At 41.1% G+C, this 17518-nt stretch overlaps 1 pseudogene; it reads right to left on the minus strand.

The window, feature by feature from the left end:
• The window catches only part of LOC136398370 (fascin-like), a 54115-nt pseudogene extending 36887 nt beyond the window's left edge, over positions 1-17228 (minus strand).
• Positions 17229-17518: the final 290 nt, after the last annotated feature.

Raw genomic sequence — 17518 nt, forward strand, 5'->3', positions numbered from 1 at the left:
CACAACCCAATGCTTTAGCCAAAATGATTATGATTTTTCCCTATGTAACCCATCTCCTGGAAGCCATCGATAATAGGAAAAAAACGCTTTACTTCTGACTCAGGATTGCCATGATTTTCTTAACTAATACACCATTACTTTCTTGGTTGCAAACTTCTGTTTGCATTTGATTGAGTTTTGGGGTTTTGTTTGTTTGTTTGTTTGTTTTGTGGCAGAGACAGAGAAAGTCAAAGAGAGGGACAGATAGGAATGAACAGACAGGAAGGGAGAGAGATGAAAAACATTCATTCTTCATTGTGGTTCCTTAGTTGTTCATTGATTGATTTCTCATATGTGCCTTGACTGGGGGGCTACAGCAGACTGAATGACCCCTTGCTCAAGCCAGTGACCTTGGGTTCAAGCTGATGAGCCTTGCTCAAACCAGATGAGCTTGCACCCAAGCTGGCGACCTCAGGGTCTCAAACTTGGGTCCTCCACATCCCAGTCTGACGCTCTATCCACTGCGCCACTGCCTAGTCAGGCTGATTGGGTTTTGATGAGTGTCAGCAAACAGATCTTTCAGTCTAGTAACAATTTGAGATTCTTCTTTTTATACTTGTGAGAAATAATAAACAATACAAGTGTCAGTGGCTGCCAAGTTATAAGTTCTGGATAAGGAAGACTTTATTCTTCCACAGTGATTTCTCTGGCCACCCAAGAAATTTTATTTCCTCAGAAAACTTTACCTAGCTTCTTTTTACATTCTTCATCACCACCTAATCTCCTCTAGCCAGCCTTTCCAAATCTAACCCTAGGCTCATTTTCTTTGTGCTGCCAACAGTTTACTAGCAATTTACTTAGAAAGATAATCCCTATGAAAAGGTTATAGAGCTGTTCCTTATTCTTTGGAGCAATATGAGAAAAATTTAAAACTGTATGGAAGTTTATAAATGTTTGTTTTAGCCCAAACTGATAACAATTGCCAGGAAGCGAGATCTCAAATGCTCTGGAAAATAACAATTTTGCAATTTCTTCTATGCATTTGAGAGTAGGAAGAAAACATAAGAAAAATTATATGAAAGTGGGAGAAAGCTGGCCCTCGTGGGTGGCTCAGTGGACAGAGTGTCAGCTGGATATATAGACATCTTGGCTTCAATTCCCGGTCAGGGCACACAGGAAAAATGACCATCTGCTTCTCCCCCAAATTCCTCTTTCCCTTCTTTCCCTCTTCTCCTCCCATAGCCAGTGGCTCCATTGGTCCGAGGATAGCTTGGTTGATCTGAGCATGTCAGCCTCAGGTGCTAAAAATAGCTCACTACTTGAGCCTCAGCTTCAGAAGGGGTTGCTGGGTGTATCCCAGTCCAAGCACATGCGGGAGTCTGCCTTACTATCTAACCCTACTCCTACCTTTAAAAGAGAGAGAGAGAGAGAGAGAGAGAGAGAGAGAGTGAAAGGCAAGCCACAGACTTTAAGTAAATTATTTGCAGAGCATATACCTGGGAAAGGATGTATAACCTATAATTGATATAAAGATGCTCAAAAATAATAAGGAAATATAGATGTTGGTCAAATAAGTTTGTAAATTGATATATATGTTTGCTCGCTTATAGTTTGCATTGTGTGTGGGGGACAGGCTGTAAGCAGGCCAGGTTGTTATAGCCTAAGGCAGGGGTCTCAAACTCGCGGCCCACCAGCCGCATGCGGCCCGTGAACAATTTTGTGCAGCCCGCAGACTAATCCACGAAGTTCAAAATATTTTGGATAAAATTAAGTAAGCCTAGGGGCCTACTTGAATTTTTCATTTCTCTAGCATCCTAGCTAGATATTAGCTTAGTTAACAGCAGTTGTGATGCGAACTACAGTTTCTGGTCGTTTTGTGACACTGAAAAGTGTTGCGTAACAGTTGCCTTTTGTAGACCTAGTGCGGCCCGCCAAACGGCTGTGATCTTGCTCTGCAGCCCACATGCTGAGTTGAGTTTGAGACCCCTGACCTAAGGCTTAGTTTTAAGACTAAGCTTTTCTCCACACCTTTGACTATTGCATGATGTGGGTGGTGCACTCTCATGAGGAATCCCATTATGCCTCAGATAAGTGATTTTGTATCAGAGACTTCCTTGTTTGTATATTGGATTAAATTTTTGATTTCTATACTATAAAGTGGGGGCAGACTGGGAGCTTGCTCTCTCTCCGTTCCTGCTATCACCATTGCAAGGGCCTCCTTGATCCCTTACCCTTCATGAGGAAAGCAGGTTGTAAGGCCAGGAGCCGCCATTATGGCCATTCACATGCAGGTTCCCACTGGATTCGGGCAGACGGTAAAGAAATGGTGGAGTCGGAGGATGGTGGGCCATCCTATTTATTGGTGTCTCACCAAGACAGGCAAACCACAAAAGAAGACAAGGGAAAAGCAGAAAACCAGCTTTTCCCATGAAGGGCAAGGGATCAGGGAAGCCCCTGCAATTGTGATAGCAGGAACTGTGTGAGCAAGCTCCTGGTCTGTCCCACTTTATAGTGTAGAAAACCAAAAACCCTTAATCCAATATACAAACAAGGAAGTCTCTGATACAAAGTCACTTATCCAAGGCATAATTGGATTCCTCATGAGAGTGCACCACCCAGATCATACAATCAGTCAAGGGTGTGGGGAAAAGCCCAGTCTAAAACTAAACCCTAGGCTACAACAACCCTGCCTGCCCACAGCCCGTCCCCCACACCCAACACAAATCACAAGCGAGCAAACACATATATCATATTTACAAACTAATTTGACCAACACAGGTTATCTGCTTTTCCCTTGTCTTCTCTTGTGGCTTGTCTGCCTTGGTGAGACACCAATAAACAGAATGGCCCACCATCCTCCGACTCTGCCATTTTTTTTACCATCTGCTATAATCCAGTGGGAACCTGCATGTGAATGGCCACAATGATGGCTCCTGACCTTACAACAGAAAATGTACTGAAAAGTCTAAATGAAAGCTTAAGCCAAAACTGGTTTCAGAAGCTATTGAAATAAATTTCTAGGCCCAAGATAGAACCACTTCTGCTTGGAGTGCTATGTCAACAAACTAAAACTTAGATAATTTTTGTGTCTCTCTAAATGCTTTGCCTGACCAGAAGTGTAGTCTATTCAGTCAGCTGATCCCAAAATACCAGGGCAACTCTGGGTCTTTTCACCCCAAACAAGGTTAACTTGTGACCCAACCAATCAGATATTTTCTATTTGTCTCTTCTTTGTTCTTTATTCTATGAAAGCTTCTTGTCTTCTGCCCATTTACAGTTCTCTGAAAGAAGACTGTCCACTTCATAAAGTGTTAGTTTCTTTGTATCATTTGAATTGTCTTTATTATTTTTTAAAACAAAATGGAGGTCCTCAAAATGAGGACAGAGTAGATGATGGTTGTTGGGCAGATAAAATATATTATGCTCACTTTGTTAAAGATGGCACTGCCCACATGGAAGCCGTCGCCCAGGTGATATTAAAGTGTGTTGGGGGCGGGCTGTGGGCAGGCAGGATCCTTGTAGCCTGGGGCTTGGTTTTAGGACTAAGCCTTTCCCACCCTTTTTGATGTGGGGTGGTACAATCTCATCATGCCTTAGATAAGTAACTTTGTATTAGAGACTTCCCTATTTGTATATTGGATTAAAGGTTTTGATTTCTACACTATAAAATGGGGGCAGAACAGGAGCTTGCACTTGGTTCCTGAGATTAGCATTAGAGAGCAGAGAGAGGCCACATGGAGGAGGCCAGGAGAAGCAGCCAAGATGGTGGAGTGTTGAGTGAGAGGCCAGTTTGTGCAGAGTTTGTGCAGGGAGAAGGAAGGAGATGAGGAACACAGGTGAATAAGTCTGGTGAGCTAGAAACCTTTGATTCTAGGAAACTCGGATAAGTCAGTAGCTTTGTGAGTACTGAATGGGAGTGGGTTTTGGAGCCCAGTGTGTGTTTTTACTTGCCCGCTGGGTGCAAGCTAGGATTAAAGATGATGGCCTATCAGTTTTTGGCTCCATTGTTCCTTTACCGACTGTCTGAATACAATGCGAACCTGCATGTGCCAGGGTGCTGTGTTAGTGGCCATGGCTTCTGGCTTTACAATGGTGAACCTGGAAAGGGTCCCTGGTGTGACAGGGTGAGTAAAAGGAGCCTCTTATGGAAGGGAATTCACTTCAAGGATTTAAGCTGGCTTGAAATATGCAACTCATTTCATGTAATCAAGTTCAGACTCGGCAATGACTCCATCGCACCTAGTCCTATGTGGTTACACTGCACTTAAATATGGAAGTTAAGTTGAATGGAGATTTATCTCCATGCTTCTGTTTGTTATCCTGGTTGTTGCCCTTTGTTTCCTGTGCTTCTGCTGAACTCTTCGTTGAACTTCGTCCTTCTTCTTCCCAACTAGTGTGGAACAATGATTCTGGTGTTGTTTTAACTTGCCACAAACATTTACTGTACACATGCAGATGTGTACAGCAGCCTTTGACCACAGGTGTTTGTTTGTTTTTCTGGGAGGAGGAGGATGAGATCATCAGGACAATTATAAATGAGTGCTAATTATTAGACTTCTTTGTTCTTATGTCCTGTCAAAAAGAAACAACAGGCCTGACCATGCAGCGGCGCAGTGGATAGAGCGTCGGACTGGGATGCAGAGAACCCAGGTTCAAGACTCCAGCAAGGGGTTACTCAGTCTGCTGAAGGCCCTTGGTCAAGGCACGTATGAGAAAGCAATCAATGAACAACTAAGGTGTTGCAACGCGCAATGAAAAACTAATGATTGATGCTTCTCATCTCTCTCTGTTCCTGTCTGTCTGTCCCTGTCTATCCCTCTCTATGACTCACTCTCTGTCTCTGTAAAAAAATAAATAAATAAATAAAATAAAATAAAATAAAATGAAATAAAAAAAAGAAACAACAGGCCCAAAATGGCATCATTTGTGCCAAGCCTGACCAGGACTTAGTACCTAGTCTGATTGCAGTTTTGGCTGCTCCCAGGAGTAGAATTTTAAAGCAATCAGCCTGGAATTTCCGGGTCAGCACTAGTGAGGTAATTTGCCTGAAAAGACCCCCTGCCTTTTCCTAAGGGAAGGTGACCCTGCCTGAAATAATACATTCTTTTAACTTTCTTGTCCTTCTCAGTTGCTGCCTCTAAAAGTCTTGCCTTTTGTATAGTGCCTTGGAGTATCTTTCTAGTAATTAGATGGCTGATATATAAATTATTTACTAAAGCCAATTAGATCTTTAAAGTCACTCAGTTGAATATTCGTTCATTAAGAGTCCTCAACTTTCATCTCTCCAACTCTTTCCCACTGAGGGGTCCAGACCTCTGGGCTGCAAAATCCTATCCTTCTTTATGACTCTCTTCTAGAAAAATCAAGATTCTTTATAGTGTAGACTAAACCATTTAGCTTTCCCTATGTCTCACTTTCCAATCACACCTACGGCTTACCTGTCACCAAACTACATGTAAGTGTTTCCCCAAGCAAAGGAGAGGTCTGTAGAGAGGAATTTAGGGGCTAGCCTAAAAACAATTCTAAAATAAAAATCAAATTCCTCTCCTCCCAAAAGAGGTCTTGAACTGTTATTCCTTTTCTCCTTTCTTAAAATTTTGCCAGGAAGTTCATACTGCATTGCCAGATTCAATTTTTCTTTGTTGGTGTCCCTAATTAAGAGTTTCTGTCCCCATAGTAATGTATTTCCTCTTGTGTGCATTGACGTGAGAAACATCCAAACCTGTGGAGGATTTTTATAGTTTGAGTTCAAACTGACAACATATGCCAGGAAGCAAAACCTCAAATACTCCAGGAATAAGTTTTATAGCTTCTTTTTTAAATTTTCAATTTATTTTTATTTTTTAGAGTGGGAGAAGAGAAACATCAACTTGAAGTGTGGCTCTTTAGTTATTTTTTTTAAATTTATTTATTAAATTTAATGCAGTGACATTGATAAATCAGGGTACATATGTTGAGAGAAAACATCTCTAGATTATTTTGACATTTGATTGTGCTGTATACCCCTCCCCCAAAGTTAAATTGTCTTCTGTCACCTTCTATCTGGTTTTTTTTGTGCCCCTCCCCTCCCCCAACCCCTCTCTCCTCCTTCACCCCATCCCCCCTCCCCCACCCCCCACCCCTGTTGCCATCACATTCTTGTTCATGTCTCTGAGTCTCATTTTTATGTTCCTTCTATATATGGATTCATATAGTTCTTAATTTTTTTTCTGATTTACTTATTTCACTCCGTATAATGTTATCAAGGTCCATCCATGTTATTGTAAATGATCTGATGTCATCATTTCTTATGGCTGAGTAGTATTCCATAGTATATATGTACCAAAGCTTTTTAATCCACTTGTCCTCTGATGGACACTTGGGCTGTTTCCAGATCTTCGCTATTGTGAACAATGCTGCCACAAACATGGGGGTGCATTTCTCCTTTTCGAACCGTTCTATGGTGTCCTTGGGGTATATTCCTAAAAGTGGGATAGCTGGGTCAAAAGGCAGTTCGATTTTCAGTTTTTTGAGGAATCTCCATACTGTTTTCCACAGTGGCTGCACCAGTCTGCATTCCCACCAGCAGTGCAGGAGGGTTCCCTTTTCTCCACATCCTCGCCAGCACTTATTCTGTGTTGTTTTGTTGATGAGCGCCATTCTGACTGGTGTAAGGTGATATCTTATTGTGGTTTTAATTTGCATTTCTCTAAAGATTAGTGATGTTGAGCATTTTTTCATATGCCTATTGGCCATCTGTATGTCCTCTTTGGAAAAGTGTCTATTCATCTCTTTTGCCCATTTTTGGATTGGATTGTTTGTCTTCCTGGTGTTGAGATTTACAACTTCTTTATAAATTTCGGTTATTAACCCCTTATCAGATGTATTGTCAAATATGTTCTCCCATTGTGTAGTTTGTCTTTTTATTCTGTTCTTGTTGTCTTTAATTGTGCAAAAGCTTTTTAGTTTGATATAGTCCCATTTGTTTATCCTGTCTTTTATTTCACTTCCCCGTGGAGATAAATCAGCAAATATATAGCTCTGAGAGATGTCGGAGAGCTTACTGCCTATGTTTTCTTCTAAGATGCTTATGGTTTCACGGCCTACATTTAAGTCTTTTATCCATTTTGAGTTTATTTTTGTGAGTGGTGTAAGCTGGTGATCTAGTTTCATTTTTTTGCAAGTAGCTATCCAATTTTCCCAACACCATTTGTTAAAGAGGCTGTCTTTACTCCATTGTATTTCCTTACCTCCTTTGTCAAATATTAGTTGTCTATAGAACTGTGGGTTTATTTCTGGGTTCTCTGTTCTGTTCCATTGATCTATAGGCCTGTTCTTATGCCAGTACCAGGCTGTTTTGAGTACAATGGCCTTGTAGTATAGCTTGATATCAGGAAGTGTGATACCTCCCACTTTATTCTTCTTTTTTAAGATTGCTGAGGCTATTCGTGTTCTCTTTTGGTTCCATATAAATTTTTGGAATATGTGCTCTATATCTTTGAAGTATGTCATTGGTATTTTAATTGGTATTGCATTGAATTTATAGATTGCTTTGGGTAATATAGACATTTTAATGATGTTTATTCTTCCTAACCATGAGCACGGTATATGCTTCAACTTGTTTGTATCTTCCTTGATTTCTTTTATCAATGTTTTGTAATTTTCTGAGTACAAGTCTTTAGTCTCCTTGGTTAAGTTTATTCCTAGGTACTTTATTTTTTTGGTTGTAATTGTGAAGGGGATTGTTTCCTTAATTTCTCTTTCTGACTGTTCATTGTTGGTGTGTAAAAATGCCTCTGATTTCTGAGTATTAATTTTATATCCTGCCACTTTGCTGAATTCATTTATCAGGTCCAGTAGCTTTTTGACTGAGACTTTAGGGTTTTCTATATACAATATCATATCACCTGCAAATAATGATAGTTTTACTTCTTCTTTTCCAACTTGAATGCCTTTTATTTCTTCTTCTTGTCTGATTGCTGTGGCCAGGACTTCCAGGACCATGTTAAATAAGAGTAGTGAAAGGGGGCACCCCTGCCTTGTTCCTGATCTTAAGAGTATTGCTTTTAATTTTTGCCCATTGAGTATGATGTTGGCTGTGGGTTTCTCATAGATGGCTTTTATCATGTTGAAGTATGTTCCCTGTATTCCCACTTTGCTGAGAGTTTTGATCATGAATGGGTGCTGGATATTATCACATGCTTTTTCTGCATCAATTGAAATTATCATATGGTTTTTCTCCTTCTTTTTGTTTATGTGATGAATCTCATTGATTGATTTACAAATATTGTACCAGCCTTGCCTCCCCAGAATAAATCCCACTTGATCATGGTGTATGATTTCTTCCATATATTGTTGGATCTGGTTTGCTAATATTTTGTTGAGGATTTTAGCATCTATATTCATCAGAGATATTGGCCTATAATTTTCTTTCTTTGTGTTGTCTTTGCCTGGTTTTGGAATCAGAATTATGCTTGCCTCATAAAAGAAGCTTGGAAGTCTTCCTTCCTCTTGAATTTTTTGAAATAACTTGAGAAGGATAGGAGTTAGTTCTTCTTTGAATATTTGGTAGAATTCCGTTGTGAAGCCATCGGGCCCCGAACTTTTCTTTGTTGGGAGTTTTTTGATAACTGTTTCAATCTCATTTGTTGTAATTGGTCTGTTTAGGTTTTCTGATTCTTCCAGATTGATTTTTGGAAGATTGTATGTTTCAAGGAATTTGTTCATTTCATCTAGGTTGTCTAGTTTTTTGGCATACAGTTCTTCATAGTATTTTCTTACAATATTTTGTATTTCTGTTATGTCAGTTGTTATTTCTCCTCTCTCATTTCTAATTTTATTTATTTGAGTCCTCTCTCTCTTTTTTTTGGTGAGTCTACTTAAAGGTTCATCAATCTTATTTACTTTTTCAAAGAACCAGCTCCTAGTTTCATTGATCCTCTGTATTGTTTCTTTAGCCTCTATGTCATTTATTTCTGCTCTGATCTTTATTATTTCCTTCCTTCTACTACATTTGGGCTTTACTTGCTGTTCTTTTTCTAATTCTTTTAGATGCAGGGTTAAGTTGTTTATCTGAGCTTTTTCTAGCTTCCGAAAGTGTGCCTGTAGTGCTATGAACTTCCCTCTCAGCACTGCTTTCGCTGTGTCCCATAAATTTTGAGTTGTATGCTCATTGTCATTCGTTTCTAGGAATTTTTTTATTTCTTCTTTGATCTCTTTCTTAATCCATTCATTATTTAACAACCTGCTATTTAGTTTCCATGTGTTTGAGAATTTTTGAGCTTTTCTGTTGTGATTCATTTCTAATTTCATGCTGTTGTGATCGGAGAAAGTGCTTGATATGATTTCAATCCTCTTAAATTTGTTGAGAGCACTTTTGTGCCCTAACATGTGGTCTATCCTATAGAATGTACCATGAGCACTTGAAAAGAATGTATATTCTGCTACTTTAGGGTGAAAGGTTCTGAAGATATCTATTAAATCGAGTTGATCTAGTGTGTCCAATAAGTCTGCTTTTTCTTTGTTAATTTTCTTTCTTGAGGATCTATCTAGCGATGTTAATGGGGTATTGAAATCCCCTACTATTATAGTATTGCTGTTGATCTCGCCCTTTAAATCCATCAAAGTCTGCTTTATATATTTGGGTGCTCCTATATTAGGTGCATAGATATTTATAATAGTTATATCTTCCTGTTGGATTACTCCCTTTATCATTATGTAGTGGCCTTCTTTATCTCTTAATATATCCTTTGTTTTAAAGTCCAATTTTTCTGATATAAGTATTGCTACCCCCGCTTTTTTTTCATTTTCGTTTGCATGAAATGTTTTTTTCCATCCTTTACCTTCAATCTATGTGTGCCTTTTGTTCTAAGGTATGTCTCTTGTAGACAACATATGTATGGGTCCTGTTTTCTTATCCACACAGCTACCCTATGTCTTTTGATCGGATTATTTAATCCATTTACATTTAAGGTTATTATTGATATGTAGTTGTTTATTGCCATTTTCTTCTTTAAAGGTGTATTCCTTTTTTGCTATATTCTTTTCCCACTTTGATCTGTTTACAACAGGCCCCTTAACATTTCCTGCAGCATTGGTTTGGTTTTAATGAATTCCTTGAGTTGTTTTTTGTCTGGAAGGCTTTTTATTTCTCCTTCGATTTTAAACAATAGCCTTGCTGGATAAAGTAGTCTTGGTTGTAGGTTCTTGTTCTGCATTACTTTGAATATTTCTTGTCATTCCCTTCTGGCCTCAAGTGTTTCTGTTGAGAAATCAGATGTCATCCTTATGGGGGCTCTTTTGTAGGTGATAACTTTTTTTTCTCTTGCAGCTTTTAATATTTTCTCTTTATTGCTTAGCTTTGGTATTTTAATTATGATGTGTCTTGGTGTAGGTTCCTTTGGGTTTCTCTTTAATGAAGTCCTCTGTGCTTCTTGGACTTGTGAGAGTTTCTCTTGCATTAATTTAGAGAAGTTTTCAGCTATGATATGATTGAACAAAGTCTCTATCCCTTGTTCTTTTTCTTCTTCTTCAGGAACCCCTATGATGTGGATGTTATTTCTCTTCATGGTGTCACAGAGCTCTCTAAGAGTTTTCTCTGACTTTTTGAGTCTCTTTTCTCTTTTCTTCTCTGCTTTCATGCCTTCATTCCAGTTGTCCTCTAACTCGCTGATTCGATCCTCTGCTCTATCTATCCTGTTTTTAATTCCTTCCATTGTGGTCTTTATTTCTGATATTGTATTTGTCATTTCTGACTGATTCTTTTTTATACTTGCTATTTCTTTATTTAGGTGTTCATAATGATCATCCATTGTTTTTCTAACATCCTTAAGCATCCTTACAATCATTATTTTGAACTCCGCATCTGGAAGTTTGATTATTTCCATATCACTCAGTTCATCTCCTGAAGGTTTCATATGGATTGCACTTTTTTGTCTTCTCATTTTTGGTGTTTTGTTTGTAGAGTTGGTTGAGTCTAGGCTTGGTGTTATCTGCCTCCAGTTTTCAGTTGTGTTATTTCTAGATCTTCTTGGGTTGGTATCAGCTATTATTTGTAATCCACTTTTGGATTTGGGCAGCTTTGAAGTCTTGATTTGTTTGTTTTCTTAACAGGTGATAGTCTTGTTTACTGATCTCAGCAGGGGGCTTCCTTGAAACTGTATCCAGGAATCCTGTGGGTGTTACCTGAGACTCTGAAGGTCTCTTCCACCAACTAATCTCACTGGGGGCAGGGTTTTTTCTCAGCTTCAGTAGGGGGAGGTGTATCTCAGATCTCCATGGAGACCTGAGTTACTGCCCCTCCTCCCCACTTCTTGTTTTCAGCTGTGTCTTGTTGCACTGATTGGAGCTGGATAGATGTCCGGAGATCTCTGATCTGGAAGCACTTCAGCTCTGTTTTGTGAAAGGTTCAGTCCCTCCCCCAGTTATGGCCACCTTCAGCACGGATGAATCAGCTTTTTTAGTTCATTTTCTGCATTCCTTAGCCCATCACAGTCTGTCCCTCTCCCTGTCCTTTCCACTTGGGAGATAAGCTGGTCTTTTCAACACACCTTGCTCCCTGGTCACCAGGCAAGTGACTGTGAATAGTAGTTTCTGCTCTTTTCCCTGTGTGAGATCCCCTCTGGGCTCTCAGCCTCACCTACCCCTCTGTTCCTGTAAGCAGAGGAGATTCAGGCGCTCCCTACCAGGATTGTTGTGGCTTCTTCTTTGCTCCTTGGTTTTTTTTTTTTTTTTTTTTTAATTTTATTTATTTATTCACTTTTAGAGAGAGAAGAGTGAGAAGGGGTAAGGAGCAGGAAGCATCAACTCCCATATGTGCCTTGACCAGGCAAGCCCGGGGTTCTGAACCAGCAACCTCAGCATTCCAGGTCGACACTTTATCCACTGCGCCACACAGGTCAGTCGCTCCTTGGTTTTTGAGAGCTGTTCTTGCAGTTCAGAATTGGTTTTTCATGCTGAATTTTCCTAAATTGATTTGTATTCCAGTTTGATGGTGAGAGCTGGGCGTCTGTGCATTCGCCTACTCCACTGCCATCTTTAGTTATTCATTGATTGCTTCTCATATGTGCCTTGATGAGGGGTCTCCAGCCAAGCCAGTGACCTCTTGCTCAAGCCAGTGACCGATTGCAATGCAGTAATACTGTAACCATAGAAATAAAATGGCAGGGCAGTGGTGACACAATGGATAGAGTGTTGGACTGGGATAACAAAGAAATAAAGATGGATTAAGGATTGCGGAAAGGAAAGAAAAAAGAGAGGCATGCCACACTACCGAGAGACTGGTATGGGTATAATTCTATTTTATTTTTTGGGGGGCAGGGGCTCTCAGAGGGAAGAGATCCAAGCACAAAAGAGGTCTGCAGAGGAACTAGAGAGAATTCCTGAGAGAAGGGCGGTGACCCCGGGGGTCAGGCAGGAAGGAGAGAGAGTTGGCAGTCCCTGGAGAAGGAACGATCAGGAGTGGAGGTTTTAGGTGAGGTTTCTCTGGCCAGAAAAAGGCCTGCATGGTGGAACAGGCAGCACAGAGATTAAGGACGGGTGCGAGAATAATTAGAAGCCATGTTTGTAAGAGGTCTCCAATCAGTTCCTAGCTTTTTTGGCGATAGTTAAATTGGTGAGGGTGTTAAAATCAAAAGTCCCTTCAGTAGGCTCAGTGTTTTCTATGGCCTGGCCATAGTGGAGGAGAAGAACAGTTTCTTCTTCTTTAGGGAGGGAGATTCCTGTGCCCCCACAGCCACCCTCAGTCCTCGGAGTGGTCAGATTTGAGTATTAGCATCCTAAAACTCAAGGTCTGGCCACGGACAGAAAAGGTAAAGTGGATATGCTTGGGATGTCTCCACAAGCACACACTCGAAAGGGAAAAGACTTCTCCGACGTAGCTACGGTTTCGGACAGGGAGTCTCAGAGGAAAGAACTGAGAGGAAGGCTGGAGACAGGGGACTTACCACACGTGCGCAGAAGTGGGTGGAAAGTCGGAGATCCTGGTTCTTTCTCAGAGGGGATGAGGAAGAGGAGCAGTCCTTGCGGACTTAAACTCCTCCCAGGTTTTCGGCACCAAAATGTAAGGTATTTTTCCCCGCCGAGAAGGAAGGAATGGGGCTTGGAGCCACCAAGTGTGGAATAACAAAAGGCTTTACTGAGTATAGTGCATCCTGCCTGGCAAGGTTCCCTGGCCCCGAGGATAGATGGAGGCCAGGGAAGTTGCCTAATTCTATTTTAAATTGTATGTATTGGCCCTAGCCAGTTGGCTTAGTGGTAGAGCATCAGCCTGACATGTGGATGTCCCGGGTTTGATTCCCGGTCAGGGCACACAGAAGTGCCTATCTGCTTCTCCAACCCTCCCCCTCTTGCTTCTCTCTCTCTCTCTTTCTTTCTCCCTCTCCTGAAATCATGGCTTGATTGGAGCAAGTTGGCCCCAGAGCGCTGAGTCTGCCTCCTCAGGTGCTAAGAAGAGCTTAGTTGCTGAGCAATGAAGCAACGCCCCTGATAAGCAGAGGATCGCCCCCTAGTGAGCTTACTGGTTGGATCCTAGTTGGGGCACATGTGAGACTCTCTCTCTGCTTCCCCTCCTCTCACTGAATAAAAATTAATTAATTAATTAATTAATTGTATGTATTACTGTGCATAAATTTTCTTCTATATCAAAAAATTTTGACTAACAATCTGAGAAGTTATAAAATTATTTTTAACTAATAATAAAATGTGTTTAAAATAGACCACAACAACAATTCAACTATAATGAAACTCAATATTTTTAATTATGTATAAATAAGGTTTAATGTAAGATATAGGAGTGTTGTATCAGAACAGCGAGAAACAGACATCTTGCCACACACACAATTAAGTAACTAAATTAAGGAGTCTTTAATGTTGGCAACTGCATGGAAATCTAAGTTGTTCAAATCAATGTGGCCCTAAACAAAGTTTGGGGCTAGCTTTTAAAGACAAAATTACATACTGATTGAGAAATGGGGAGGAAAGAAAGCATAGCAGTAAAACAAAGCAGTAAAACAAACTCTCTTACAATATCTATCTATAAGGTTAATTCAGGGAGAAACATTCTGGGAACATTTGCAACCTTGCAGAACTATCCAAGGCCACAGCCTGGGAACCCAGCCTCAAGGCTAGGGGTAGGGAGTCTTTTTAGAAAAAGAAAATTCTGCTAAAAGTATTTTATTTATTTATTTTTTTTACAAAGACAGAGAAAGAGAGTCAGAGAGAGGGACAGACAGGAACAGACAGACAGGAATAGAGAGAGATGAGAAGCATCAATTATTAGTTTTTTGTTGAGAAACCTTAGTTGTTCATTGCTTGCTTTCTCACATATGCCTTGACCGTGGGGCTACAGCAGACCAAGTAAACCCTTGCTCGAGCTAGCGACCTTGGGTCCAAGCTGGTGAGCTTTGCTCAAACCAGATGAGCCTGCACTCAAGGTGGCGACCTCGGGGTCTCAAACCTGGGTCCTCTGCATCCCAGTCTGACGCTTCATCCACTGCTCCACTTTGCATCAGGCAAAGTCTTTTTGTTTTAGAGAAAGTAAGTTCTGCCAAAAAAAACAATTCATGCTAAAAGCCTTTCTTTTCTATATTTCAGGAACATTTTAACGTTTTAAAAATAACATAAAGTTATTCCATTGAAGGTTCCTAAACTCTATAAAAGTTTTCAAAAAATGGTCATATTAAAACCTAAGTATTCAAATGGCATTGGTAAACATTGTGAATATACAAAAACAAAACAGAACAAACAAAAACCCAGACACAGACAATAGTATGGTAATTGCCAGAGGATGGTGGATGAGTGGAGATAGAAGAAAGTAGAGGAGGATAATGGTGATTGAGGAAGACTTGACTTGGGGTGGTGAACACACAATACAATATACCAGGGGTTGGGAACCTATGGCTCGTGAGCCAGATGTGGCTCTTTTGATGGCTGCATCTGGCTCACAGACACATCTTTAATAAAAAAATAATAACGTTAAAAATATAAAACATTCTCATGTATTGCAATCCATTCATTTCCTACCGCTCATGTTCATGGTTGTGGGAGGCTGGAGCCAATCACAGCTGTCCTCCGGACAACACCAAGTTTTTATTGGATAATGTTTAACGTACACGGTTCGTTGTATGGCTCTCACAGAATTATATTTTAAAATATGTGACATTCATGGCTCTTTCAGCCAAAAAGTTTCCCGACCCCTGCAATATACAGATGATATATTATAGAGTTGTACACTTGAATCCTGTCTAATTTATTAACCCATGTCACCCCAATAAATTCAATTAAAAATTAATCCTTAGTTTTGACTAGTACTTATACAATTAAATAGCAGGACTAAACCTATATGAGTAATTTTATGGGCATCAAAGGAATAGAATGTCTTTACCAAAATAAAATAAGTATAAAAACAGAAACAAAACAAAAGACAAACAAAAAAAGAATACCAGAGGTTTATTACCTAGAAGTTGTCCCTTCTCTACAGATAAGTAAAAAAAGGTTATCTCTGACATGTTTTATTAAGGAAATGGACCTTTATTCAAGTTCTTGTAGTTGGTTAAGTGGGGTCAGAACTTTCCCTTGAGCCCATGGGGCCTTGGTTGCCTTAAATCAAAACAAGGTATAACCCACAGAGGCACTTCTTAAGGTGACTAATTCTGGACCCTCATAGTTCCCTTCTGTAAGGCCAGTAGCCACAGCCACCATGACAGCCACTTGGACCATGCAGGTTCGCATTGGATTCGGACAGATGGTAATGAAACAACAGAGCCAAGAACCGGTGGGCCATTAGCTTTAATCCTAGCTTGCACCCAGCGAGCAAGAAATACACACAATGGGAAAACACTTCCCTTTCCATTCAGGGCTCCCAAAGCCACTGACTTATCCGAGTTTCCTAGAATCAAAGGTTTCTGCCTCACCAGATCTATTCACCTCTGTTCCCCATCTCCTTCTCTCTGCTCAAACTCTGCACAAACTGGCTTCTCCTTCAGCACTCTGCCATCTTGGCTGCTTCTCCTCTTCTCCACATGGCCTTTCTCTGCTCTCCCCTTTAATGCTAATCTCAGGAACAGAGAGAGAGCAAGCTCCTGGCCTACCCCATTTTATAGTGTAGAAATCAAAACCTTTAAACCAATATACAAACAAGAAAGTCTCTGATACAGTGTCACTTATCTGAGTCATAATGGGATTCCTCATAAGAGCGCACCACCCCCTATCATGCAACAGTCAGGGGTGTGGAGAAAAGCTTAGTCTTAAAACACTGCCTGTTTACAGCCTGTCCCCCACACCTAATGCAAACTACAAGCAAGCAAACATATATATCATATTTACAAACTTATTTGACTATCATTCCACCCCTTTTGCTTGCTTCACAATCTGAAGCATAGATATTCCTGCACAAGGAAATTAGGCACATTACACAAATTACAACAACAGCACAAATCATACAGTCTCAACAATTACAAAGGTACATTTCACCAGTCTCTGAGTACATTGCCGAAAGCACAAAATGTCCTCGGCCTTCTTTCTAGCCGTTTGAAAAGCTTCTCAGGGCAGGGGGAGGGCCTCCAGCAAAGCTGCCCCCCACCCCCATCAGGGTATTTCACATTGTCCAAAATCCGTAAGTCCATCCAACAAAGGAGCCAGTGCCCACTCTAGTCATAGTCCAGGAATCAGTGCACTCAAATAGGGCCTCAGCCTCCCCCCTCATCCCTGCCATCCTGGCAGGTCTTACACTGTCCCAAGGAGGAGCATGTGGTAATGTCAGTCAGCATTTCCATCTCTGCTTTGGAGAGCATGATGGGACTCACCCCTATGTCCCCAAATCGCAGACCTACCAGGGGCGTAGTAGGTACTCCTTGCTGCTGGGCTCTCACCTTCTGGAGACTGTGGATTGCAACTCCAGCCTGATTCTCCTCATCCTCCAAAGAGGAACTGAAAATACCAGCTCCTGATGCCTGGCTCGAGCCTGGGGCTGCTACCACCTTCTGCTCTGCAGGCCTTGCAGCCCCACCCCTGGCCTCAGCCCTGGCCTCCCACTGCTGCTGGCTCTCCACAATGTCTAGGGCAAACTGCAACTCACGAACCTGTGATTTCTTCTCCAGTGGCTGCTCCATTTCCAAGTAAATCTCACAAATCTGGTCGGCCTCCTTCTCCAGTGCTTGCTCCAGCTCCAGGGTCGGCATCTCTTTCACCCAAGTTTGCTCCAGCTCCTTCCACTGCTCAGTTTGCAGGTCCTGGGTAGCTTCTCCTACAGAGCTGTCGGTTTCCTCACACATGGCTGTAAAAGTCAGCCAGCTTATGGCCCCCCAAAAGACAGCCATGAGGAACCATAACAGCAGCCAGTCCTCTACTCCACTGCTCAAATGGAGTTGGTGGTGGCTCCATACTGATCTGTATCAAATCCTGCCACAGACTACACCAATTGTAAAGCCAGTAGCCACAGCCAACATGACAGCTGCCTGGACCATGCAGGTTCGCATTTAATTCGGACAGACAGATGGTAATGAAACAACAGAGCCAAGAACTGGTGGGCCATCATCTTTATCCTAGCTTGCACCCGGCGGGC

Source organism: Saccopteryx leptura, chromosome 3 (genome assembly GCF_036850995.1).
Source record: "Saccopteryx leptura isolate mSacLep1 chromosome 3, mSacLep1_pri_phased_curated, whole genome shotgun sequence".
Classification (NCBI taxonomy): Eukaryota; Metazoa; Chordata; class Mammalia; order Chiroptera; family Emballonuridae; genus Saccopteryx; species Saccopteryx leptura.